Source organism: Armigeres subalbatus, chromosome 3 (assembly GCF_024139115.2).
Source record: "Armigeres subalbatus isolate Guangzhou_Male chromosome 3, GZ_Asu_2, whole genome shotgun sequence".
In the NCBI taxonomy this organism is placed as follows: domain Eukaryota; kingdom Metazoa; phylum Arthropoda; class Insecta; order Diptera; family Culicidae; genus Armigeres; species Armigeres subalbatus.
Genome location: NC_085141.1, coordinates 171158393 through 171185288, shown reverse-complemented (window position 1 = coordinate 171185288; position 26896 = coordinate 171158393). Strand labels below are relative to the sequence as shown.

The following is a 26896-nucleotide window of genomic DNA, read 5'->3' as shown; positions in this document are numbered from 1 at the left end:
CATCATATACGATTTTGTGTTGAAGGGGGACCCATTCTAACCCCCAGACCCATTGTCACCCCGACGGCGGTAGCCAAAACGTGATTCTATAGCCTTTACCTGCATATAGTGAACGAGAATGGCAAACATCGTTTGAACTTAATTTGAAAATCCAGAGCAGATATATTTATTTCGGACTTTTTATTAATTATTATTATTATTTATTTCACAATTCTTATCCATACAGTTACATAGTTTTCATATCGCCTGCATGATAAACAAAAAATCAAGTGAAGGAAAACAACTTGCAAAAACACCTGGGGCTCCATCAAGTTCATTGCCACCGCTATCATCGTCATTAAAGTCACCATCATCATCATCATTTTCCTCGCAACCACCAAACGCTTTGCCATGAGAAGTAAATAAATAAAGCTACACACCCATGCAAAATCTTCGCAGTTCGGCGTTTGTGCTTTGCTGATAATTCGCAGAAATGTTTGGTTTGGTGTTTGAAGCGCGGATGTGTAGGATCGGGAATCTTCCCCCTACTACCCTGTCGGCCACCTTGCCGGCCTACACCTACACTGTTCTTCACAATAGCGTCCCCGTAAGAGGCTTATTCCTCAGCAAAGCATATGGTGGGCAGCAGCATCAGCAGCAGCTATCTTTTACTTAGTAAACAACAATTTCATCTACAGGTGAACTTTGAAGAATGAGGAGTGTTCGGACAACGTATGGTTCTGTGAAGAAGAAAATGTGGGAAGAGGGGGTTAAGAGGATTCTTTTCTCAGTCCCAGCTGGTAGGAAGGGGAGACGATTTGTACCACCAATTGCATAATTTGTCGATTTGTAATTGCCGTTATGATTCAGGTCACAATATGACATACAAAAATATTAAAATATGTTTATTACACTACATTTCAACACGGTTGAGCAATTGAAATAGCGTATTTTTTTTATTCAGATTTGAATTAATCGTGGAATTATCGTTTCTTAATTTATCGTCAAAATGTACATATAGCATTGAATGTAATTATATCAACTTGTATAAGCATTAAAGATCCCGGTAACCCCGCATGAGCATTTTATTCTGGTTTCTCTAATGTGGGCTAATGACTGGAATAAGTATTGCGCAGCAGAATCTCGAATGCCAAAAGATAGAATCACCCAAACATACTCTCATGTTTGAGAATAGAGCTATAAATAAGCTTATAATTTAGTACCATGTGTAACAGAAATTGTGTATTGTAAATTAGATATGAATATAAAAAAAATATTTCATATATTCATTCATTCATTCATTTATTTAGTCTACATCTATACAGATAACACTGAATCAACAATTTGACCACAATACACGGTTTGAGGCCGCATCTCTCCATCCTCGAATACGCCCCACGCTCGCCAAATCGTTCTGCACCTGGTCTGCCCATCTCGCTCGCTGCGCTCCACGTCGTCTCGTACCTGCCGGATCGGAAGCGAACACCATCTTTGCAGGGTTGCTGTTCGGCATTCTTGCAACATGCCCTGCCCATCGTACCCTTCCGGCTTTAGCTACCTTCTGGATACTGGGTTCGCCGTAGAGCTGGGCGAGCTCGTGGTTCATTCTTCGCCGCCACACACCGTCTTCTTGCACACCGCCAAAGATGGTCCTATGCTCCCGTCTCTCAAATACTCCGAGTGCTTGCAAGTCCTCCTCGAGCATTGTCCATGTTTCATGTCCGTAGAGGACTACCGGTCTTATTAACGTCTTGTACATGACACATTTGGTGCGGTGGCGAATCTTTTTCGACCGCAGTTTCTTCTGGAGCCCGTAGTAGGCCCGACTTCCACAGATGATGCGCCTTCGTATTTCACGACTAACGTTGTTGTCAGCCGTTAGCAAGGATCCGAGGTAGACGTCATATATAGATATGACAAAAAAAAACAATTTTTTTAATGTAAGCTTCAATTGCAAATCCATGCGACCAGCATTTTTCTGAAATAATCATGACGAGCTCCTTAAAAAAATGTAGAGATTGACAGTGTCCGGTTAGTAACCCTGTGCTCACACTAATCTCATGTTAGCCAAGCTACAATGATTTTTTCTAACTAGGGTGTCACAGTTGTAATTTATTACCTCACAATTGAGTGTATAATTTTGTTGAGCGATAAGAGCACATTTTTTGTGCGATAGGTACGCGATTGGTATTTTGTCGCATTTTAATAAGTCTAGTTCGAGTAATAAAGCCGAAACAAATATTTTTGAAAAAATGTTCCCCCCTCGGATTTTTTTGCCCAAAAATAATAATTTTTAACCATAGTTTCCGTTCAATAAAGAATACTGATTTACGCGGACCCGTTACGTTGGGTAGACACCTTTACGTGGTGTGTTACGGGGTAAGATACCACGGTTACATTGTCAGCTACAGGCAATTCCTGACGCAACGAATACTTTCCTCATTATCCAACTCCGTGGTATTTATGAGGGTGTCGCTAAGTCTCCCTAGCTACGGTGAAGATATGGGCGTGGCCAGGAGTAGTAATGCTCATGCTTTTGTTATTTTTGTTTAAGACTGTGATCAAGGACCACTCCCCTTCTTGATTTCTGATAGCATTCTAGATAAGGATCTCAGAAGTAAAACATGAGTATCACTAGTGTCCAATCTACGAATAACACCGTAACAATGCTAATGCTAAAAATAAAGAATACTGACTTACGCAATACTGCAGTTCCTCTCATTAATATTCCTGGCTGTATGCTGATTTCTAAAATAATACCATTGTCCCAAATATACTGGGGTCGCTTTTATGCGGGTCGCTGTAAACGTGACTTTTTGATGGATTTTTTTAAAATTACGCCTTGTTTCTTCCCGCGGAATTTGAAATTCACAGCAGTTCTATAAAACATCCATCGATATTAATTTAGAAAATTTTGTATTTGGCTAAATCATAGGTCTGGCGTAAGACTATGTCCATTTAGAATCCGGAATAATAAAACATCTGTATAGGTAACGGATTGACACACAAACAAGGTTAATACATCAAAACAAAGGTAATTTCTGAAAAATATATTAAGCTCGTTTAGTGGAATGTATTAAACCGTCTAAGACGAATTAAGTACTGTCCATTTAATTCCACCAGTTAATTTTCGTTATCTTTGCAGATACGTATTTCGACCACAACTGTGTGGTCGAAATACGTATCTGCAAAGATAACGAAAATTAACTGGTGGAATTAAATGGATAGTACTTAATTCGTCTTAGAAAGGTAATTTACTTTACTTCAATGAAAAAATATAAATGCAAATCATTTCTAGTTTTCTACTGCCAATTCACACTTTCTTTTCTATTCCTCTCATCAAACGCTGCACACCTCCGGAAACAACTTCCTTGGCACATTTGTTCCACATTTTGATCATCTGAGTCGCGTCCCGAGCTGTTTATCCACTTTAATTAAGCTTCCGCTTCATTATTGCCCAAAATATCTCGATAGGCTGGAACTGCGGAACATGTTGATAAACAAATTTGCTGTAGGAATGAAGAAAATCTATCCAGCCGTTTCTTAGTCATGCACAATAAAGACCAATACATTTTTATATATAACAACAAGAAGAAGAAAAAGATGTTCATACGGCACTTACGTCAAGCTATGTCACATATATGTTGCAATGCAACCATTAGTGCATGAGTTATACTTTCCACTACCTAAATAAAATTCTGCCCCATTTTGCCTCTAATTGTATGCAGTTAATGTCAAAATGCTCATTTTTGAACCGAAAACTTTTGAACTTTTGATTTTTGAACTTTTACCCGAAAAACATTGTGTTTATTTAAATACCAAAAAACTATGGAGGTAAAAATATATAAGGTTTCGCGTGGTGTAAACAAAGGAATTTTCCTTAAAGAAAGTCCACTAATTACGTAACGCAAAATTTGACCATTTCATCACCCCTCCCCCTATTTAACAATTTTTGTATGAATCCTCTAAAAGATTACATGGATCGTCATACATCTGGCAACATACCCTCCCCCCTCAGCTAGGCGTTGCGTAATTTATGGATGTTGCTTTTGATAAAATGAAATAATTATTTAGATGAAATTGTACGCTTTGCACTTTGTACGCTAAGTCGCTTCTAACACCAAATGGTTTCAGCTTATCCTTCGAAGGAGAACCTAATTAATAATTTCCGATTTCTATCCTTTTTTTCATTGTTGAGGAGCTTTATGCTTCGGAAGTAGTCTTATTTTGGCTGAAGATACGGGTTTGACATCAGAACTTGAAGCTTCATATGCGTACTCTTGCCCCACATGCTCCTGCGTACTTTTACCCCACAGCCCCAAAATTAATTCAGTTTATGGTTTTGACCTTTTGGAAAACCAACCCAATTGATGTTCTGCACCATAAAGTACTCTATACAATAGATTATCGAAATGGTATAATGTTCACCTGATTGAACGTATATATGGTAATGGAATACTAGTTGCGGAAACACAATTATTTTTAGCAAAATGACCAAAAAATTATCTTACTTCATATCTTTCTTGTGTTTATTCAAATTGTTTACAATTACACATGACAATAGTTGATCAGAATACCTGCCAAACTGATGCAGTGCTGCTAGTTTATCTTTTTTTAATACTTCAAAAAATCGAAAACGTACTCTTACCCTACGCACTCTTGCCCCACTCTACTCTAATTCCAGAGAACTAAACTTTAACAAGGTTAAAAATCAAACGGAACGAATCGCAATGTTTACAAAAATCAAAAATACGAGCGAAAAAAAATCGTGTAAAACGTGTAAAAACAAAATCCTGTGTATTATGCAAAGTGAATGCACCTCGGATGTTAAGCCGTTAGATCATAGTTTTCGACCTCTAGTTTAAGGATCTTTGTCGATTAAAATATTTCATCGGTGAAATTTTGACTTGACTATTTAATGTAACATTTTTAACCTAAAAACTTCTCTTGGTTTTTTAAATTGTTTTAAAACAAGTTATATAAAATCCAACCACTATTTTTTTCCAGATGCTTTAAGAAATATTTTCAAATAAAAACATTTTTTATATGATGAAAGTAGTAGAAGTTAAAATTACCACCAGTTTTCAATGTTCTTCTTCTTCTTCTTATTGGTATTACATCCCCACACTGGGACAGAGCCGCCTCGCAGCTTAGTGTTCATTAAGCACTTCCACAGTTATTAACTGCGAGGTTTCTAAGCCAAGTTACCATTTTTGCATTCGTATATCATGAGGCTATCACGATGATATTTTCGTGCCCAGGAAAGTCGAGACAATTTCCAATCCGAAAATTTCCTAGACCGGCACCGGGAATCGAACCCAGCCACCCTCAGCATGGTTTTGCTTTGTAGCCGTGCGTCTTACCGCACGGCTAAGGAGGGCCCCGAAGTGCATAATGAACACTAAGCTGCGAGGCGGCTCTGTCCTAGTGTGGGGATGTAATGCCAATAAGAAGAAGAAGGAAGTGCTAAATGAACACTAAACTCCGAGGCGGCAGAGTGGTTGATGTAATGCCATTAAGAAGAAGTATTATTAAATTTAAGAACATAATATCACTTTTTAACATTTCAAATCAACAAAAAATTAAAACTACGAACTAGTTCAAAGTAGTATTTATGTTCTTTATTTCAAACATGATTTGAACCTCAATGGACGTCTGCATTATGTGACCACTGTTATATGCTAAAAGCGTGGATAACAGTTTACTTGCATACTGTTCATGTTTATCTGGCATTTTGTAGTTTTGCTAGATAGTATAGAAATTTCTGTGGATGGCTTCCGTTGTTTGCTCCGTATACTTTGTAAGGCCTCTCTTTGATGTGCTTCAACGAAATTTCAAAATGAGATTTTTTTTCGGTGATTGGTAGCCCGGCTGATATCCAAACTGTCACAAAAAGCTCGTATGGCGTCTGAATAGAAGTCCAACAATGTTACACTAAAACAGCTATCAACTACCTGTGGTAGACTATCCATTACCTTATAATAACCATTGCATTATTTTACTTTCAAAACACCCCGTTTAACTAAAAGACTTCGGCAGTAACGTATAGTGAAACCAAGTTGAGCGTGATGGGTTGCGTTGACCTCTGAAGTCCAGACTTCAGATTTGTCTTGATGGTTTTTGTTTTGCTACAGGGCCGAAAATTTGGTAGACCAATCCCACCAGTAATGTAGCGCTGGAGCCTATAAAATTGTGTCAGAAGATGATTTGAACACAATTGAAATATAATCGAGGATGTCTATATTTTGCATATATGCTCTAGAAGAAAAAAAAGTTTATGTGATCTGAAGTTTAAAATTTACACGTTTGGTGACCTTTAATGAAGTGTGTTTCTTAATTGAGTGCGCGAAATCGTTTGAGGAGTTTGTATACTGGGACGTCCTTGGTGCAATATGTGTGGCTGAGTGATAATATCAGAAATACATGAACATACATACATTGCTCAGAATAGATCTGGAAGAGTGAAGTGAATTGTTTGTGGACACAACAAATGATCATCGTTTCCTCAGTTCATTGAACCGGAATTGGATCAATTTGGTGAGATGTATATGTCAATATGTTTTTATATGATTCCAAAACTAAATACGCGCTGGATTAAAAAAATCCGGAAGTTTGTTTATGAATCTATTATCCAATTGATAATGGTAGCATAAACAGGCGGGGCTTATTGTAAGTTAAAGTGGCCTCGGACTGGACGTGAGTTACCAGGCAGTCTGAAATGGGTCACTGGAGCTGCGATAGAGCTAACACCTTCTAACTCTCGGGCTAAAGCTGACTTTATTACAGTCAGCTTTCTTCCATAATACCACTGCCAGACAGTGGGAGTTAGATTGAAGATACACACACACACACACACACACACACACACACACACACACACACACACACACACACACACACACACACACACACACACACACACACACACACACACACACAGGGGCAGCAGGGACTTTGTCCAAGGGCTTGACGACCTCCCCATGGCCACTGCGAGTTAGGGGCCTGTCTAGGATGTGGTGGGGTTTGACAGTGGGCTCTGTTGATCCTCTATAAAAAGCTGCATGTGTCTGCAAGCAGGCCCTATCACAGCGACCGTGCGCCGCTCAAAGCACACAAGCCCAAGAGGAGTGCCAACTGGCACATCAGGATTCATACCAGTAAGATCCTGATTATGGTATACTGGTCACAGCAAACGACATTGGACGATTCTCGGTTTATGGATAGGACTAGGCGTATATGGGCTGACAGTCGAGCTATTCTGTTTCCTGAGTAAAAAGAGTGACATCTTCTTGAAATGGCAAGCAGGCTAATGGTTCGTCTGCCTCCGTCCCGATAAACAACCTGGCAGGCCTCCGGTAACGCTCAAAACCTGTCACCTATACCGGTGGGTAGTAGGTTCAGATGCACCATTCCTGATTTACACCGATCCGGCTCTGAACACGGTGTTATAAGGCACCGGAGTCAACCCTTGCATGGACCTCACTGTTTACAAAGGCACCCATGGGATCATAAGAGGCGACTATCTACAACAGGTAGAGATAACGGCCCGGAGGGGGACCCTTTAACATGGAAACAAATTCTACAAACAACGAAGGAGCAGGCGGGGCGAATGTTTTCGCAAAGAGTGGGAAGCTGCAGCGATCTCCAGTGATGTCGCAGGCAGCAGTAGCGAGTACCAGTAGTACGGCCAAGACTGCTGAGTACCAGGCAGGCCAACAGGAGCTAGGATCCGGGAATAGGGTGTCCACCCAAAAATCGGAAAGTAGTTCTACTCAGGAGGAGCTACAATTCGGGAGGTCCAACCTGATGGAGGTGCGGAAGCGAGTCAACGAGCTTTATGACTTCGTGAAGGACAAGCACAATGTTCACACGAAGATCAAGCTTCTAGTGACAAGCATTAAGTCCGCCGTAAAAGCAGCCGAACACGAACAGATCGCGCTGAAAAAGAAAGCCGAAACAGCTGAAAAGGTGCTGAAAGATGCGGCGGAGCATACAGCAGTTGAGACACAGCAGGCACCCAAAAGTCCCCGAACCACTCGCACGGAAAAACGAGGAAGGGATTCGCCTGGAGAGCAGGAAGGCACGAAAAAGCAACGGAACGTGCAAGACTTTGCCAGCGTTATGAAGGAACGTGTCAAGGATGGTGAGTGGCAGACCGTGGAAAACCAGCGGGAGAAGAGGAAGAAGCAGAAGGAGAATGTGGAAAGAGGAAGGAACAGAAGAAACAAGAAAAACGTCGTTCTCCTCGGGAGAGAGTTAAAGGTGATGCCCTGATCGTAGAAGCGAGCGATAAAACGTCGTACGCAGCGATCCTGAAGAAAGTGAGAGAGGACCCGGAGCTAAAAGACTTGGGTGAGAAAGTGGTGAGAACTAGGCGTACCCAGAAGGGGAGTTGCTGTTCGAGCTGAAGAAGGATCCCACGATCAAGAGCTCGGCCTTCCGGGAGCTCATTGCCAATTCATTGGGCAGTGACGGTAACGTAAGAGCTCTAACGCAGGAAGCAGTGGTCGAGTGCAGAGACCTGGACGAGATCACGACGGAAGACGAACTGAGGGATGCACTGGTCTCACAATGCAAGCTGGGGAAGTGCAAATGACGGTTCGACTGAGGAGAGCGTACGGTGGCACACAAGTAGCAGCGATACGACTACCAGCAGAGGCTGCCAACCAAATGGTGGAGGCGGGCAAGGTAAAAGTAGGATGGTCGGTGTGCCCGTTGAGATTCGCCCCACGAGTCACCAAGCAGATGGAGCGATGCTTCAAATGCATGGCGTTTGGCCACCAGGCGCGAAACTGCAAAGGCCCGGATAGATCCGGTCTATGTAGGAAATGTGGTGAAGAAGGACACGTTGCTAGGGACTGCACGAAGCAACCAAGATGCCTGCTCTGCAAACCGGAGGACGGAAACGACCATACGACGGGTGGCTTCCAATGCCCTGCATACAAGAAGGCGATGGCGGGCCGGGATTAATGGAGATCATCCAGTTGAATCTCAATCATTGCGACACCGCACAGCAACTGTTGTGGCAGTCGGCAACAGAAGCAATGTGTGACGTGGCAATTATTGCTGAACCGTATCGGATCCCTCCTGACAACGGCAACTGGGTGGCGGATTCATCGGGGATTGCAGCTATCCAAGTGATGGGCAAATTCCCTATTCAAGAGGTGGTAGACAGCTCAAGCGAAGGTTTCGTTATCTCCAAAATCAACGGGATCTTCGTGTGTAGCTGCTACGCACCCCAAGATGGACTTTGGAGCAGTATAACCGGATGCTGAACTCACTCACGGAGAAGCTGATCGGCCGAAAACCGGTAATCATAGGAGGCGACTTCAACGCTTGGGCAGTGGAGTGGGGAAGCAGGCTGACTAACCCCAGAGGTTACAGTTTGCTGGAGTCGTTGGCAAAGCTGGACGTCAGGCTGTGCAACGAAGGTACCGTTAGTACATTTCGCAGAGATGGCAGGGAGTCCATCATCGACGTCACGTTCTGCAGTCCGTCGCTGGTGAGGAACATGAACTGGAGAGTTAGTGAGGACTATACACATAGTGATCATCAGGCGATCCGGTATTGTGTTGGAACACGAATGCAGACGGTACGGCGAGAGATTAGGAATAGCGGGCGAAAATGGAAGGCGAAGGACTTCGACAAAGATCTTTTATCGAAGCACTCCGAGCGGACAGCGGCGCTACAAATCTCGATGCAGACGAGCTGACAGAAACTCTTGCGAGGGCATGCGATGCGACGATGCCAAGGAGACTGGAGCCAAGGAAAAGCCGGCGGCTAAATTACTGGTGGAACGATACTCTTGCTAGCCTTCGTGTTGCGTGTCTCAGAGCCAGAAGACACTTTCAGAGAGCAAGGTCTGAAACAGTCAGAGAGGAGCGTAAGATAATCTTCCGTGAAGCTAGATCGGCCTTCAAACGGGAGATTAAAGTCAGCCAATCCAACTGCTTCAAGGAGTTGTGCCGAGAAGCTGACGCTGATCCTTGGGGCAACGCTTATCGGGTCGTAACAGCGAGGATCAGGGGTCCAGCGACGCCAGCGGAAATGTGTCCGGACAAGCTGAAGATCATCGTTGATGGTCTCTTCCCGCAGCATGATTCTACGATGTGGCCACCTACACCGTACGTAGATGAAGACGGAGTAACCATTGCAGGTATGCAAGTCTCCAACGACGAGCTGTCATCAGTGGCGAAAGGTCTGAAGATGAAGAAAGCTCCGGGTCCGGATGGAATTCCAAACGTGGCTCTAAAAACTGCGATACTGGCGTTTCCAGATTTGTTTAGGATGGTGCTGCAGAAATGCCTAGCAGATGGTAACTTTCCGGATAGGTGGAAGATCCAGAAACTAGTGCTGCTGCCGAAACCAGGGAAACCGCCGGGGAATCCAGCATCGTATAGGCCCATATGCCTGCTGGATACACTGGGGAAGCTTCTGGAAAGGATTATCCTTAATCGGCTGACGCAGTTCACTGAAGGCGAGACCGGCTTATCGGAAATGCAGTTCGGATTCCGAAAAGGCAGATCGACGGTGGACGCAATCAGGACGGTCATTGAAGTTTCAGAGAAAGCGGCCAAGAAGAAGAGGCGCGGCAATCGATTCTGCGCTGTAGTAACGATTGACGTCAAAACGCTTTTAACAGTGCCAGCTGGAGGCTATCGCCGCAGCGCTGCACTGTATGCGGGTTCCTGACTACTTGTGTAGAATCATTGAAAGTTACTTCCAGAACCGGATCCTGGTTTACGAAACGAATTCGGGGCAGAAGTCGATTAGGGTTACCGCAGGTGTTCCGCAAGGTTCCATTCTAGGCCCGACGCTGTGGAACATTATGTATAACGGAGTTCTAAAACTGAAGTTGCCCAAAGGCGTGAAGATTTTCGGATTCGCGGATGATGTCGTTCTAACGATAACCGGAGAGTCGCTGGAAGAGGTAGAAATGCTGGTGGCGGAGACGACCGACGCAGTTGAAAACTGGATGAATGGAGTCAAACTGCAGCTTGCTCACCACAAAACAGAAGTGATGCTGGTTAGCAACTGCCGCGAGATCCAGCGGATCCAGCTTACCATAGGAGGGCACAACATACCGTCCGTGCGGGCTTTGAGGCATCTAGGAGTGATGATCGACGACCGGTTGAATTTCAACACCCATGTAGACTATTCCTGTGAAAAGGCATCTAAAATGGTCAGTGCGTTTGCAAGGATCATGCCGAACGTGGGTGGTCCTAAAAGCAGCAGTAGGCGTCTTCTGGCAGCAGTAGCATCCTCGATACTGAGGTACGGAGCTCCAGCCTGGGGAGCTGCGCTCAAGACGAAACGTAACCGCAGAAAGTTGAACAGCGTGTTTCGCCTAATGGCCGTTCGAGTCGCGAGTGCGTACCGAACCATTTCCTCGGAGGCAGTTTGCGTTATCGCAGGGGATGATTCCAGTCTGCATAACCCTAGCAGAGGACATCGAGTGCTACCAACGGAGGATACCAGAAATGTGAGGAAGGCGGTAAGACTGGACTCTATGGTGAAGTTGCAGCAGGTGTGGGACAATGCGGATAATGGAAGGTGGACCCATCGGCTCATCCCCAATGTGTTGAGGTGGGTGAACAGGTAATATGGTGAGGTGAACTTTACCTCACACAGTTCCTGTCCGGACACGGTTGTTTCCGCCAATATTTGCACCGGTGTGGCCATGCATCATCGCCATTCTGCCCGGCGTGTATCAACGTAGAGGAGACTCCAGAGCACGTGATATTCGACTGCCCGAGGTTTGCGGAGGCACGTAGGAGAATGCCTGCCATAAGGGCGGACAACATCGCAGAGCGAATGTGTCGCGATGAAGGTACGTGGCATGCGGTAACCAGAGTTGTGACACAAATAATGTCAGAGCTGCAGCGTCGATGGAGAAGGGACCAGCAAGCAAGGGTCGGCTCGGAGGAAAATCCAGCATAGTGAGCAGTGTTTGGCCTCGGGTCGTCGGGGCGCCGGTGAACCGGAAGTCTTCTGCCAACCGGAATCGTCGGACCGACTTCGGCACTCGATCAGTCAACCTGCTGAAGAAAGAAGAAAGAAGAGGGAAGTGCTTCGGGTATGTAGGGCACCGCCAGTGCGGACGTCATCCACCACCGGAACTGTCGGACCACCTCTGCAACCCGAAGACGAAGTCGGAGCAATGCGCGAAAGCGTCCCTGCGATAGCCGCCGGTAGTCGGGGCACCATCAGTGCGGAAGTTTCCTTCACCGGAACTGGTGGACCACCCTCGACGCCGGGGGAAGTCAGGAGGATTCGAGTGAGGAAGTTTGCGGCACGACCGCCGAGGGATCGAGACAACGTAGCAGTGGATCTCAGCCAGCCAGTCGGCGAACTAGCCTAAGCTAGGGGCCGGAATTTTAGAAGAAGTGCATGAGCACAGCCCCCCCCGAAGTAGTCGCAGCATCCCGTGGTCCCGGGGGATCGAGGCAAGGAAGATAAGGGACCCGGTTTATCCGGGAGGCACATTTTTAGCAGGTCGGGAGGAGCCCATCCCTGTTCGCCTTCGAGCATAGTGTGGATGCTCGAGGTGTCTGTCGCGCAGATTGTTGATGGCCTTTAACCCTTGTAAAAAAACACACACACACACACACACACACACACACACACACACACACACACACACACACACACACACACACACACACACACACACACACACACACACACACACACACACACACACACACACACACACACACACACACACACACACACACACACACACAATTGAAATATAATCGAGCATCTTTCTTGACCTGTCCAGCGTTAAAATCTGTTTCTATGGTATCAAGTGGATGGTGCAGGGTTGCTGGTTTTTTAATAGACACGTATGATATATGCAGTTACGCAATTCGCAAGTCGCTATCAAAAATAAAATATATGTTCAGTGTCAACAGTATTTCTAGTATAACTTTTGCTACTTTCATCACATGAAAATGTTTCATAAAGCATCAGCAAAGAAAATAAGTGATTATATTTTATATAACTTGATTCATTTTTTTTAGAAATCATAAAAGGTTTTTAGGTTATAAATATTACCTTAAGGTCACTCCTGACGGAATCCAAGTTTCAAAGTGCTCGCGTTTTCGGGGGCACACCACTCGATACGGAAGCAACGCACAACTGTCATTTTTGTTGATTTAGTTTTGCTGCGTCGCAGCATACGTGAAAAAAACAAAAATGACAGTTGTGCGTTGCTTCCGTATCGAGTGGTGTGCCCCCGAAAACGCGAGCACTTTGAAACTTAGATTCCGTCAGGAGTGACCTTAAATAGCAAAAATGTCAAAATTTCACCCGTGAAATATTTTAATTGACACAGATCCTTAACCTTAGTAAGATGTTGGGGTCAATATGACCCAAAACGAAACTTCAAAGTAGAATAACTTTTTACCTGATAATCCGATCGTTCTGAAATTTCTTGACTTTTAATATTTTGTGGAAATGAAGCATCTGACTTTAAAAAAGTATTTTAAGGTGCAACAGGAACGACCCCACAAAAAAGTTACGAATAAGATGTTAGGGTCATATTGACCCAGAAATGTAAATGCTTATAAAACAGTCAAATTATAACCGAATTACAAACTTTATATACCGTTCTAAAGATAAACTCATCAATTTTGTGGCTATGTGGTGATATTCCGATTCTGGAGATAATGGCCACCGGGAAACGACTTCCACGGGGACCTTGTCGGTCATATAAGGGGAGCATAAAAATCGCTCCATATATGCCATTCGATCGCTAATTCTTCATATATTCTCTTAAAACGGTAATGTATGGTCCATGAGAGGGCTTCCGACGAAAGTGGCCACTCCTGGTACATGCAAGGTGCCCCCGGGGAACCCGCAGGAGGGGACATTTCCGTTTTAGCACCAAAATATGCCGTGCGGCGGCTCTTTTGTCATGATTTTCCACCAATCAGATGGTTATGCGCTTGAAATCGATGAAAGACCACATTGGCCACTCCTGGTACATGCAAGGTGCCCCCGGGGAATCCGCAGGAGGGGACATTTCCGTTGTAGCACCAAAATATACCGTGCGGCGGCTCTGTCGTCATGATTTTCCACAAAATAGATGATAATGCGCTTGAAATCGATAAAAGACCACATTGGCCACTCCTGGTACATACAAGGTGACCCCGGGGAACCCGCAGGAGGGGACATTTCCGTTTTAGCACCAAAATATACCGTGCGGCGGCTCTTTTGTTATGATTTTCCACCAAACAGATGGTTATGCGCTTGAAATCGATAAATGACCACATTGGCCACTCCTGGTACAAGCAAGGTGCCCCCGGGTATTCCGTATGAGAGGACATTTCCGTTTTAGCACCAAAATATGCCGTGCGGCGTTTCTTTCGTCATGATTTTCCACAAAATAGATGATTATGCGTTTGAAATCGATAAGTGACCACATTGGCAACGCCTGGAACCTATGAGGGAGCCCCAGGGAACCCGTAGAAGGGGACATTTCCATTTTTACACCAATATAAGCCGTGCGGCGGCTCTTTTGGTGTTTTCCCATCGAACAGATGGACGTGCGCTCGAAATCGATAAGTGACCACATTGGCTACATTTGAAACCTATGAGGCTCCCTCGGAGAACACGTAGAAGATGGCACTTCCATTTTTACACCAACATATGTCATGCGGCGGCTCTTTCGTCGTGGTTTTTCTCCAAATAGGTGTCCTCGAAATCGATTATTGACATATTGTCCACCCTTAGAACCTATGAGGTGCCCCCGGGAGCCCGTAGAAGAGTACATTTCCATTTTAACACCAAAATATGCCGTGCGGTGGCTCTTTCTTTGTTATTTTCTACCAAGCAGATGATCATGTGCTTGGAGTTGATTAGTGATATTGTCTACTCTTGGAACCTTTGAGATGCCCTGCGAACCCGTAGGAGAGGACATTTTCATGGTTATATAAAATGTACTGTGCCGCTTGCGGCAGCTCTATCTTCGTCTATCATTGTCTACCCTGGCCACAAGTCTTCAAAAAGTTGGTTATGCGCTAGAAATTGTTCTTCATTTGAAATTGAGTATACTGAGTCAAATTAAAAAATAGTTTCTGGGCTACTGTGATGATTCCTTCGAACAGCTCTCCAAGGATTTTCTATTCCGCATCTCGATATTACCATCAGTCGATGGTCCCTTCAATATCGACTCATAGAAGTTTGAGGTTTTCATCGATCGCCGTGGACAATGATATGAAAACGCAACATTTTGATATAAAAAAAATCTCTCTTTCTGTGAGACTCCTGCGGGTACCTTGTAGGTTGTAGATATTAAGTTCAGAATGAATGACCTATTTGATAGAAAAAAAACAAGATTAATCTACCTAGTGGTGATGGTGCCTTTATCGTTCGTTCAAAAGGGTTGAGAAATATATAAGAAAAGTCTAATATAACACTAATAGGTAGATAGCTCTTTTTTTCATATTTGTTTATTTGCATTCTAAAACTTTCTGCTGAACGCAACTTATTGCAAGCCAATCGGATGAGCATAAGTGCCAGAAAAGTGATTTTCCCATGTAGCTGCTGAAATTAGTATTTTAGCCATAACTTCGGAGCCCATAGTCCGATCTGGCCAATTTTCAATAGGAAACAATAGGGCAGGATTTTCGTCGAATGCTATTTACTGCGAGCAATTCGGTTGAGGAAAAGTTCCTCAAAAGTGAGTTAGATTTTGTGTGCACAGACACTTTCAATGAATTCTTCAAGGCACTCCACAATTACCGAAATTGGGCCTGGGGTTCCCCCGGGTTGATATTAGATTTCAAGAGCATTACCAACTATTTGATGGAAAATTATAGTGAAAGAGCCGCTGCACGGCATGTCTTTAAGGGCCGATGTCCACGTAAAGTTTTTTCACGCTGCTTGCACGCCGCGTTCACGCAAGGTACCCAGCATCAAATGGAGTAATGCACACGTAAACGTGTGCACGACTACATTTGATGCCGGATACCTTGCGTGGACGCGGCGTGCACGCAGCTTGAAAACACACGAAATGTCCTCTCCTATGAGCTCCACGGCGGTACTTCATAGGTTCCAAAATGGAAAATGTGGTCACTAATTCATTTCGGTATAAAAACGGAAATGTCACCATCTACGGGTTCCCCGTGGGCATCTCATTGATTCCAAGAGTGGCCAATGTGGTCACTTATCGATTTCAAACGCATAATCATCTATTTTGTGGAAAATCATGACGAAAGAGCCGCCGCACGACATATTTCGGTTTTAAACGGAAATGTCATCTTCTACGTGTTCTCCGAGGGAGCCTCATAGGTTTCAAATGTAGCCAATGCGGTTCAAGAGTGGCCAATGTGATCACTTATTGATTTCGAGCGAATAACCATCTCTTTGGTGGGAAAACACACCGAAAGAGTCTCCGCTCGGCATATTTCGGTGTTAAAACGGAAATATCCCATTCTACGGGTTCCCTGGGGGCCCCTGGTAGACTCCAAGAGCGGCCAATGTGGTCAATTATCGATTTCAAGCGCATAATCATCTATTTTGTGGAAAATCATGACGAAAGAGCTGCCGCACGGCATATTTTGGTGTTAAAACGGAAATGTCCTCTTTTACGGATTCCCCGAGGGCACCTCATAGGCTCTAAGAGCGGCCAATGTTGTCACTTATCGATTTCGAGCGCATAATCATTTATTTTGTGGAAAATCATGATGAAAGAGCCGCAGCACCGCACATTTTGGTGCCAGAACGGAAATGTCCTCTCCTACGGGTTCCCCGGGGGCACCTTGCATATACAAGGAGTGGCCAATGTGATCATTTATCGATTTCAAGCGCATGACCATCTGTTTGGTGGAAAATCATGATAAAAGAGCCGCCACACGACATATTTTGGTGTTAAAACGGAAATGTCCCCTTTTACAGGTTTCCCGAGGGCACCTCATAGGATCCAAGAGTGGCCAATGTGGCCAATTATCGATTTCGAGCGCATAATCATCTATTTTGTGGAAAATCATGACGAATGAGCCACCGCATGGCATATTTTGGAGTTTAAACGGAAATATTCCTTTCTACGGGTTCCCCAAAGGCACCTCATAGGTTCCAAGAGTGGCCAATGTGGTCACTCAGCGATTTCAAGCGCAATATCATATATTTTGTGGAAAATCATGACGACAGAGCCGCCGCACGGTATATTTTGGTGCTAAAACGGAAATGTCCCTTCCTGCGGGTTCCCCGGGGGAATCTTGCATGTACCAGGAGTGGCCAATGTGGTCACTTATCGATTTCAAGCGCATAACCTTCTGTTTGGTGGAAAATCATGACGAAAGAGCCGCCGCACGGCATATTTTGGTTTTAAAACGGAAATGTCCCCTCCTGCGGGTTCCCCGGGGGCACCTTGCATGTACCAGGAGTGGCCACTTTCATCGGAAGCCCTCTCATGGACCATACATTACCGTTTTAAGAGAATCTATGAAGAATTAGCGATCGAATGGCATATATGGAGCGATTTTTATGTTCCCCTTATATGACCGACAAGGTCCCCGTGGAAGTCGTTTCCCGGTGGCCATTGTCTCCAGAACCGGAATATCACCACATAGCCACAAAATTGATGAGTTTATCTTTAGAACGGTATATAAACTTTGTAATTCGGTTATAATTTGACTGTTTTATAAGCATTTACATTTCTGGGTCAATATGACCCCAACATCTTATTCGTAAGTTTTTTCTAATATCCGAAGAAGGTTAAACTAGAGGTCAAAAACTATGATCTAACGGCCTAATATCCGAGGTGCATTAACTTTGCATAATAGCTGCCTTTAAACATAACATAATTTGAATACCTATGCTGTAAAGGTTAGAATTAGCATTTCATATTATATAATCATGGTTCATGGATGATTCCATTCCTGCCTTGGAATGTGAATAATAGAAAATTGTAATTGTGTTTGCTTTACTTGAACAATATCTTAAGCCTCTCGTCATAAGTTCTCAATAAGAAAATGCTTAAAGCAGTCTCTTGCAATAGTATTTAGCTTGAAGATGGAGGGGCAACAAAAGTAATGAAACAACAAGGAAAAACAAAACTGTTGCGCAATGATGAGTTGCAAATTGTTTATTTTTCTTCAGTTGCCGTTCTTCAATGCGGTTGCACGATGTGTGTATTTCATTCTAGAAGTAGAATTCGTTCTCACGCGATACGCAGTTCGTTCCATGGTTTTCTATACAGATCAACTGGAAGGACTTCGCCGGGCGCCGAGTGGCTAATGAAGTTGGAAGTAATTTGAGATGATTTGCCGCTATAATGGGTGACCATAATGAAAACAAATAATTATGATAATAAAAATGTGATAATGAGCTACTTGTTGTCACGGCATTCCTTTCGGAAGAACTTATCAGGCGGTTGTCAAGTGAGATTATTTTATTTGTGATTGTTGGTATGTGTTTCCACTGTCAAATAAATATTCTGTTTGTTTTCAAATACTACAGTTAATTATCTCTTAATTGATATTCTTAAATATGACGTGAAGCCAGGCTAAATGCCGTAATCTAACAAATAGATAATAGCCAAACTACCTCAGATTGTGGCAGATCTGTTTCTCCATAAATTATATTAGTAGATCAAATGGTCGGGGTTCTGCCAAACCGCACCAAGCGGCTTTTTGACTGACTTGTGGTATTTTGTTCGTACAAGGAAATCGAAAACCTTTTCTTTCACATCAAATCACTCGTACATTTGTAGCGGGATATCCTCAGTTATGGCGTAGAGGGCTATCCGATATGATTTGCAAGCAATCAAACCTGCTGAAGAAAATCTTGGCCAGAAAAATGGGATTTTTTTTGGTGGCGCTTGGTGCGATTTAGCTGAACCCCGACCAAATAATACTCCACTATATTTCAATTCAAAATGCTACAATATGGATACGCCCTTAGATATGTCCAAAATAAAGATGACTGGAGAGTTAGATCGATCATTCTTCTCCGCTTCGAGGGATTTTGCGTTAGTCCTGCCAAAGACCATACCGAACAAACAATTTCCTGCTCAAACCGTGTTCATCAGCTCTCCAAACTAGTAAGCATGATAAATTTTTACCTTTAAACTACATATTTAAACCCTAGTTCAAACCTTTTAAATTTGTGATTTGGAAGTAATAGTTGGAAATTGTCCACATGCTGTTGTAAACATGTTCAATCAACAATATGAACCAATATTTCTTCTGCCTTATAAGCAGGAGGTCGTGGGTTAAATTCCAGGCTCGTCCCTTTCCTACTTTGAATTTCTATCTTAGTTCTTTCTGTGTTTCTTTCATGTTCTACCAAAACGATTCCTACTGTTATAACCTTCCATCCAAAAACCTCCCGTGGCACCTATGAGAAGTCGTAGAGTTCTCTGCATCTTTCTGAAGTAGGTGTCCAACTAACCATCCTTCTCCTTCCTCAGCATTCGCAAGGACGTGGCCAGGACAGATCTCGACTATTCAAGGGTGCATTGCTTCCATCTAAGAGATAGTGATTAGTCCCAAATCAATATCTGTGGTAACGGATGAAAGTGATGCTACTCTCATACACTAGTCTTGGCTTGTACCACTTACGAATTTGTGCGAATTGCTCAACGCTAATGCTAATGCTAATGCTAATCAATAATATGAACCAATATTTAAGTCTGGAGCGAGTGTCAACATAACATACATGGTAGATATCGCACGAAAAAAATGATATAAAATCACCTTAACCGAATAACTACAGGTGATAAACAGCTCCCTTAGGGTCGATTTCTTCACCTCCGCTTAGGGCTTAAACCAGGTTTAAGCGTATGGGTAAGCACCGCTTAAGAGTTAAGCGGAGGTGAAGAAATCGGCCCTTAATGTGTTGCCTTTCATGTTCAGAGTAATAACTAATGTGAGTGGTCCTCCAAATGTTTTTATCATTGTTCAATCTATAATTCAAGAAAAAGAAACTGATTTGAGTAGGTTCCGGAGCAAAATAGAATGTCTCGTTCTTGAGCCGCCAATCGTCACTCTCACTAAACACCGGCCGCACGTGTTTTTTAAATCTATATCAAAAATTAACCGTTGTCAGAAAAAGAGTGAACAAAATCCTTGCAACATCCATTATACTGTTCCCAGTTGTAAGATGAGCGCAATTTAAGAATGTACCAGCGGAAGAGCAAGCGTTCTAATTTCAGTTCAAGTAAACGCTTCAACGAAAACCAACATAATTCACTGAGTAGCGATAATGGCTGAGTAGTGATACCGGGGTCTCCAACTAGCCCTGCGAGCAAAGGCGTAGGATTGCCGATCCGGAGATAGGATTGCCAATCCGGAGTAGCTCGAATCTCGGTCCGGGTGGGAAGTACGGGAAAAAGTACGAAAAAGTAAAAGCTTTGCCAGAAACGGCGCCCAGAAGTTCTACGATCAACAACATGCTTAAGAGAAGCGCACCGGCGCCAGTCATGAACAATGACAGCTCCGGAAGTCGGTTGACCGACCGAAGGGGGAGGGAGCTGCTAGTCCTAGTAGCACAATCTACGCTCATTTGGTTGCAACAACTCAAATGTGACCAAATTCGGTTGTATATGGGTTACTGTAACTACTTTACAACATGTGTGTTGCTCGGGAGGCTAGGTGGATGGAGTACTTTGAGTTATACTTGAATGGACAATCGGACAGAGAGGACACAATCAGAATCACCAGTGAGGATGATGGACAAGCAGGGAAGCCACCATTCACCAACGCTATATGCTGTTGAGTGAGAAAGTTAGAAAAACTGTTTGAAGAAGCTGAAGAACGACAAGGCTGCTTGGAAGAACGGAATCGTGGCCGATCATCTACCCGAGCGTCACAAGTCAGACAGAAATGGTTGCAGCAACTTGATTGTGACTGAATCCGATCACATATAAGTTACAGTAACCTATGTGGAACATGTGTGCTTCTAGGGTAAAAGTTGAACGAAAAAATAAACTAAGTGATTAAAACTTTTTGGGAGATAGTAGAAGTGCCTTCGAGCTGGCTTGATGGCATCATATGTCCTATCTACAAGAAAGGGCATAGAATCGATTGTGCTAATTATCGAGGTATAACACTCCTTAATACCGCCTACAAGGTAATCTCCTGAATTCTGTTTAGCAGACTGCTTCCGTTTGCGGAGACCTTTGTCGACGATTATCAAAGCGGTTTTCAAGAAGGACGATCAACAACGGACCAGATGTTTACTCTGTTACAAGTCCTTGATAAATTTCGGTAATATAACTTGCGGACTCATCATCTGTTTGTAGATTTTAAGGCAGCGTACGACTCAGTGAAACGAGAAGAACCGTGGCGCAGAATGTCAGAACATGGTTTTCCGGCAAAGCTTATTAGAATGATTGGTGCGATGCCGAATGGATCCAAATCAGAATATCTGGTAAGACATCTGATTCGTTCGTGATGTTAGATGGATTGAAGCGGGGTGATACGCTCTGTAATCTGCCATTCAACATAGCATTTCGAAGATCAAGTGTGGAAAGAAACAAAACCATCATCAACAAGTTTTAAAAGCTCCTTAGTTTTGCGGATGACATCGACATCATTATTGATATAGATCTTGGAGTAGTGCAAAAGTCTTTCGTGCCTTTTAAACGTGAGACTGAAAGAATAGGACTGATCATAAGCTCCGTCAAAACTTTGTACTTGGTGGCTGGCAGAGAACGTGGCAATCCAACGGTGTTAGTTCCGTGGTGAAAATGAATGGGATGCGATTTGAGGTTGTCGACGTATTCATATATCTTGGAACACTCGTTACATGTGATAATGACGTTAGCTGCGAAGTAAAAAAACGTGTTGTGGCTGCAAGTAGAACTTTATACGGTTTGTGTAGCCAGATACAGTCTCGCAGCCTACAGACACGGACGAAACTGGCTCTGTAAACATCGTTGATCGTCCAGTCGTCCTGTACGGCCATGAAGCATGGGCGTTAAGAGATGCAGACTATCGAATTCTCGGAGTGTTTGATCGCAAAACACTGCGCTCACTACTTGGCGGCGTAGTGGAAAAAGGTGGCTGGCCCAGACGCATGAATCACGAGTTGTATCAAGTGTACAAAAATGCAGACATCGTCAGGCTAATAAAATACGGCAGATTACAGTGGACTGGACATGCAGTGCTTATGCCGGAAGAGAAACCAGAAAAAGTCATGCTTCGCAGTGAACCTGAAAGAAGACTTTTCAAAATATAATTTTGCAGATGAATCAAGTTTAGTCTGTATATAATATTGACATATACAAAATAGCTTGATTATTATACATACATTTTAAAACCCTTAACAATTCTGCATTCTGCATTCTACATTCTTGTTACCTATGCAATATCTGAATGAGGCTCAATTTTTTTTGTAGAAGAATATTGCAGGTTTGTACACACCAAGAACTGGAAAAAAATCTAATGTTCTTATTTAGAATGGAAAGAAACCCCACAACCACTACTTAGGTGTTCGAATTTGTAGTCCAAAGAGCATCGCTCCACGAGAGCAGGTGTTTTGAATTTCTGATTTCGTTTGCATGCTACCTTTGTTCAACGTAAGTAAAGTTGCAACAAACCAAAAACCAGCCCATCTTTATCTTTCGTATGTTCGAAATCAACAGCCACTTGTCCCAAGTGGGCTGAAAACAGTATCCACCTATACTGCCGTAATCTGGCAAAGTGACGTATACGCCATTTTCCGAAAATGGTGTTAACGAGTAGTATTCATCGTACTCTTTAACAGAAAAATGGAAAACATGTAAGGTACACTAGGGGAAGTGGAAAAAGAAAAATCGATAGTGCATGTTTGAATTAGTGTAAAACCAGTTAAAAGCGTTCAATTAAAATGGGCTTTCAAAAACAGTCAATTTTGCACCAATTCATACCATTTTGGTCGCTTGAAATTTATGGAAATAGATTTTAAAATTAGGAGTTGTTTTTCCACTTACCCTAGTGGGATGGGGTAAGTGGAAAACCCATGTTACCTTGACCTGCAATAGTGATTAGTAGTTACATATAACTAAAATTAATACGATAAGTGCTCTGACTATCTTTTGTGGAATAATTTCGTTACCTTAACGGAATAGATCCTCAAGGAATTCTCGTAATAGCTAGGGGAGGGCTGGTTTTGCCTTCTCGAACACTAAGTGTACGTAAAGTCTATATGTTCGCCCCAAAGATAAACTTTTTAAGGAAAAAAATGGGACTTACAGGGTTATAAACTAATCAACTCAGTTTAACGAACTGAGATGATGTCTGTATGTGCGTATTTGTATGTATGTGTGTGCGCAAAGCACGTACAAAATTATCAGCTATTCTTAAGCACTTGTCCTTATATAATTTGTGCGCAAAAAAATTGCATTCAACGGCGAAACTTGTTCTGAATAAAAATGAATGTGAATTATACAATATATTTACCTATCAGTGCTATTTTTAACTTTCCACTAAACCACTAAAACCACTACCAATTAAATAGAATTAGTTTAATTGTATTATAATGGTCATCTGTGCTATAAATTCACTTGAAAAAAGAACAATTGGTGCAAATAAGAACTGATTTTATGAATGCAAAAATCAACTTTTTGCGAAACCTGAAATTACAGTTCAAGCGTTAACCGTGTTAGTGTATGCATTATACAAATTTCAACATAGTATTAGTATGAGCATCAAAGTATATTCTTGCATAATGTTATGATGTGGTAAAAACTGTAAAGTATGTACAATTTCAATTTTTTGAGTCGATTTTTACACTTACCCCCTTTTTCCATTTCCCCCAGTGTACCTTATGTTATAAAATGGCGCATACGTCACTTTTTCAGATTACGGCAGTATAGAGGTCACATTGGAAAAATTAGTCAAAATTTTATCCATTTTACTGGACACTTTTAGAGCTTCAATTTATGCTGATGTACAACAATAAATATGCTCAACCGTAGCATAATAGGCTAAGGTTTGGGCCATATACCCTATCTCTGTATACTCACGAATGGATGAACCGATTTGCAAGATTTTTTCACTAATCGATTCGTCTTCAAATGAGCTGTGTTTATATATAAAGAAAGATAGAAACTTTCCATGGGATAGTGTGAAAATCATGAAATAGTCTAATGTTGATGAATTGTGAAGAAATCCAAAACAATCGAGGCAAAATCGATCTACAGTACGGCGCCGCTAACAATCTTGCATTTAACATTTACCCACGAAAAATCGACTGCCCAACTCGGTTCTGATCGGCTAGTAGGTAGGGTAAGTGTACCAGTTTTGGCAATGTTCCTAATTTGGACAGTTTCTTGCATAACTCCAAAAATAAAGCAATTTTTAAGGGTTTTATTAGCTCTAACAGGAGATATATCCCTTATACTTCTTCGCTGTCGAAACTGATGGATTATTTTTGAAAAATATACATTTTATAGGGCTGGCCAAATTACGTTGTATCGAGGTTGCCTCCTCATAACGAGGCTGACCTGCACTGACATTTGTTTGACTAATCCTAATCAGTCGTTTAGTTGATCCTTGAGCACCTCAAGCTAATCTAGCTAAGAATGTGTAATATTGCACAAAAATATAGGATATATAAAAATCACATATTTGTTAAAAATGCCACTTAAGGCAGTTTCGGAACAAAAAAACAGCGGGAGCGTAATAAAGAAAGTAAAAAGCTCAAACATGAAAAAACCGACTTAGTTTATATGGTACTATAAACAACTACGAAACGCAAGGGTTATGACGGGTAAAAATATCCCACTTTACAAGCATAAAAATAGTATTTTAGGGTCTATTATTAATGCTGCTATCTTTAATTTTGAAATATGCGTCGTATTTTTTTTGTCAAACTTAGTTTTCAAAGTGATTGGTTTTTTATTCTATTTAGTTGGAAATTTATTTTTTGTATTTCACTCTTAGCAAACTCTAATTTTTTTTAAATAATTGCCTTGAAAAATGCCACAAAAAGGATCTATTTTATCCAAAACATCCGAATTAAGATTTCATCGTCAATGCCTTATTTAAATAGCTCAGACAGCAGATTCGTTACCGGAATCAAATCAATCGTTTGACCTTGGTCGTTCAATCTTCGCCTCGTGCAACACAATTGCATTGGGTTCTTCTTATCAACGCTCGTCGTTAGAAATAGATCCACGACGTGTTCTAACTATATACATGCATTCCTGAATAGGTTGCTTTCTACGGTGGGATCATCTTTTGATAGAGTACAAACACATGCTACTGCTAAAATGCGGTGCAGATTTAAATTATGCTCGAGAACACAATGCCACTTACCTTGCTTCCTTGTTCACGCAACAAGCGCGGCAGCTGAGTCACCTTCCCACGATCTCAAACTCCTCTCTTGCTGTGAGTTAGTCTCTCGCTCTACAAACTACGTATTCTACAACGACTTGTTTTCTTGTTATTTTACTTCAAAACTGTTGCACCGGTATTTGTTTGTAAACACACCACGTGGACCGGCGTAGTTCTTCATTAAGAAATTAAATTAGTAAATCTAAAATTGATCTTGTCTCAAACATGCACCCTTCCTTGCACTTGCTCGATTTATATTCTTCATTTGATTTACTCCATACCCTTTGGCCTTATGTTTCAGATCAGAAAACCAAGACAAAAGGAACGAAAAACGTGAACGACTAATTCCCCGACAGATACAAGCGTTTGAGTTTGGATACAAGATATTCTTCAGAAATACCACTTATCTTCATTGCTCACTGTCTTTCAATCATAACTTAAAACTGTATTGTTAAACTCATTATCAAGCCATGTCTTGATCGGGTCGGTTCGTCATTTTGGTCCGCAGAAAATATGGTTAAAAATAGCGCTGGCTTTCAGGAAACTATCTGATCCAATGACATGTATTTCAAGGGCACGATGACGATGGCGAACTCGATGGAAACTGAATATGCAGCACTGTTCTTATCATTCGACACGACTACACTTTGACCTCGTGAGTGCGTAAATCTATTCCACACAGACTTTATGTTCTCGCTGATTCTCGAGTCGCTGAAAAATCTCCACTGTTTAGCACACAGAGGTCCAATTAGTTGCAGTAGAACTGAAGCCGACACTTTTCTCATGAGCGTTTACAGCATTACACAAAAAACACAGAAACCACTTCAGCACAGTTCTCATCCCATAACCTCCAACTCACGGAAGGCGCTATGAGAAAATATCGTGGATCCAGTCTCTGCACGGCATTAAAAACCAAAACAAAACGCGATGCGATAAACCAAGCTCAGCGCTGAGACGTTCGTGGCTGATGATCGCGCGTCGTTGCGGGTGTGCTTCTTCTTCAGAGGCTCATCTGCGACCTGACCCAATCCATGTAATGGTATAAAAGTCAGCGCGCCGGCTTCAAATAAGGCATGTTGGAACCGCAGTAACTAGCGCGCGGAATTAAGAGAGCGAGAGATAATGCTGCTCGCTCTGTTTAAAAAAAAAAACAAAAATCAATGCTCAACGATCCTCTCTACACTCTTAAATTTCGTATCAGCTTCCTTTCTTATCACAACTCAACGCATCTTCCGTAGTACCTATGCTTCGGCCAGATCGCAATGCTTCCAAATGTTTACGGTGCTCTCTCGCAGTCGAACAACCTTACGTACGTATGCAGCACACAGTACGCAGCACGCTTCATCAAGACGGGAATCCGCGCGGAATAAGCTCCTCACGCAAACGCAGATAATCCAAGACTGATTCGAGCACTAGTTTGGGAGGCCTCGTCATGCTGTGGTTGTTCCGCGATTGCTGCGAGCAGTGGTTGCGGCGGCCGGGAGGTGTGATTATAAAGTCCATCGCGAACGTGCGATTCGATGAATGAAAACGGACGGGAAAAATGCATGTGGCATCACTAGGATGGCAGTCCCGAGTAGAAAAGCGTTTTCAATTGTGTGCGATAGTTGATTGAGCTGTATTTTCAAGATAGTTGATTCGGGACG

General features: G+C 42.6%; 1 protein-coding gene across 1 annotated transcript in view; it reads right to left on the bottom strand.

Annotated features, from left to right (window-relative positions):
• The window catches only part of LOC134219073 (ecdysone 20-monooxygenase), a 147888-nt gene extending 121268 nt beyond the window's left edge, over window positions 1–26620 (bottom strand). The window contains exons 1-2 of the mRNA XM_062697744.1: window positions 26492–26620; window positions 25233–25425 (exon numbers count right to left, since the gene is read on the bottom strand). The gene's annotated coding sequence lies outside the window, so the exon portion shown is untranslated. The remainder of the gene's footprint in view (window positions 1–25232; window positions 25426–26491) is intronic.
• Window positions 26621–26896: the final 276 nt, after the last annotated feature.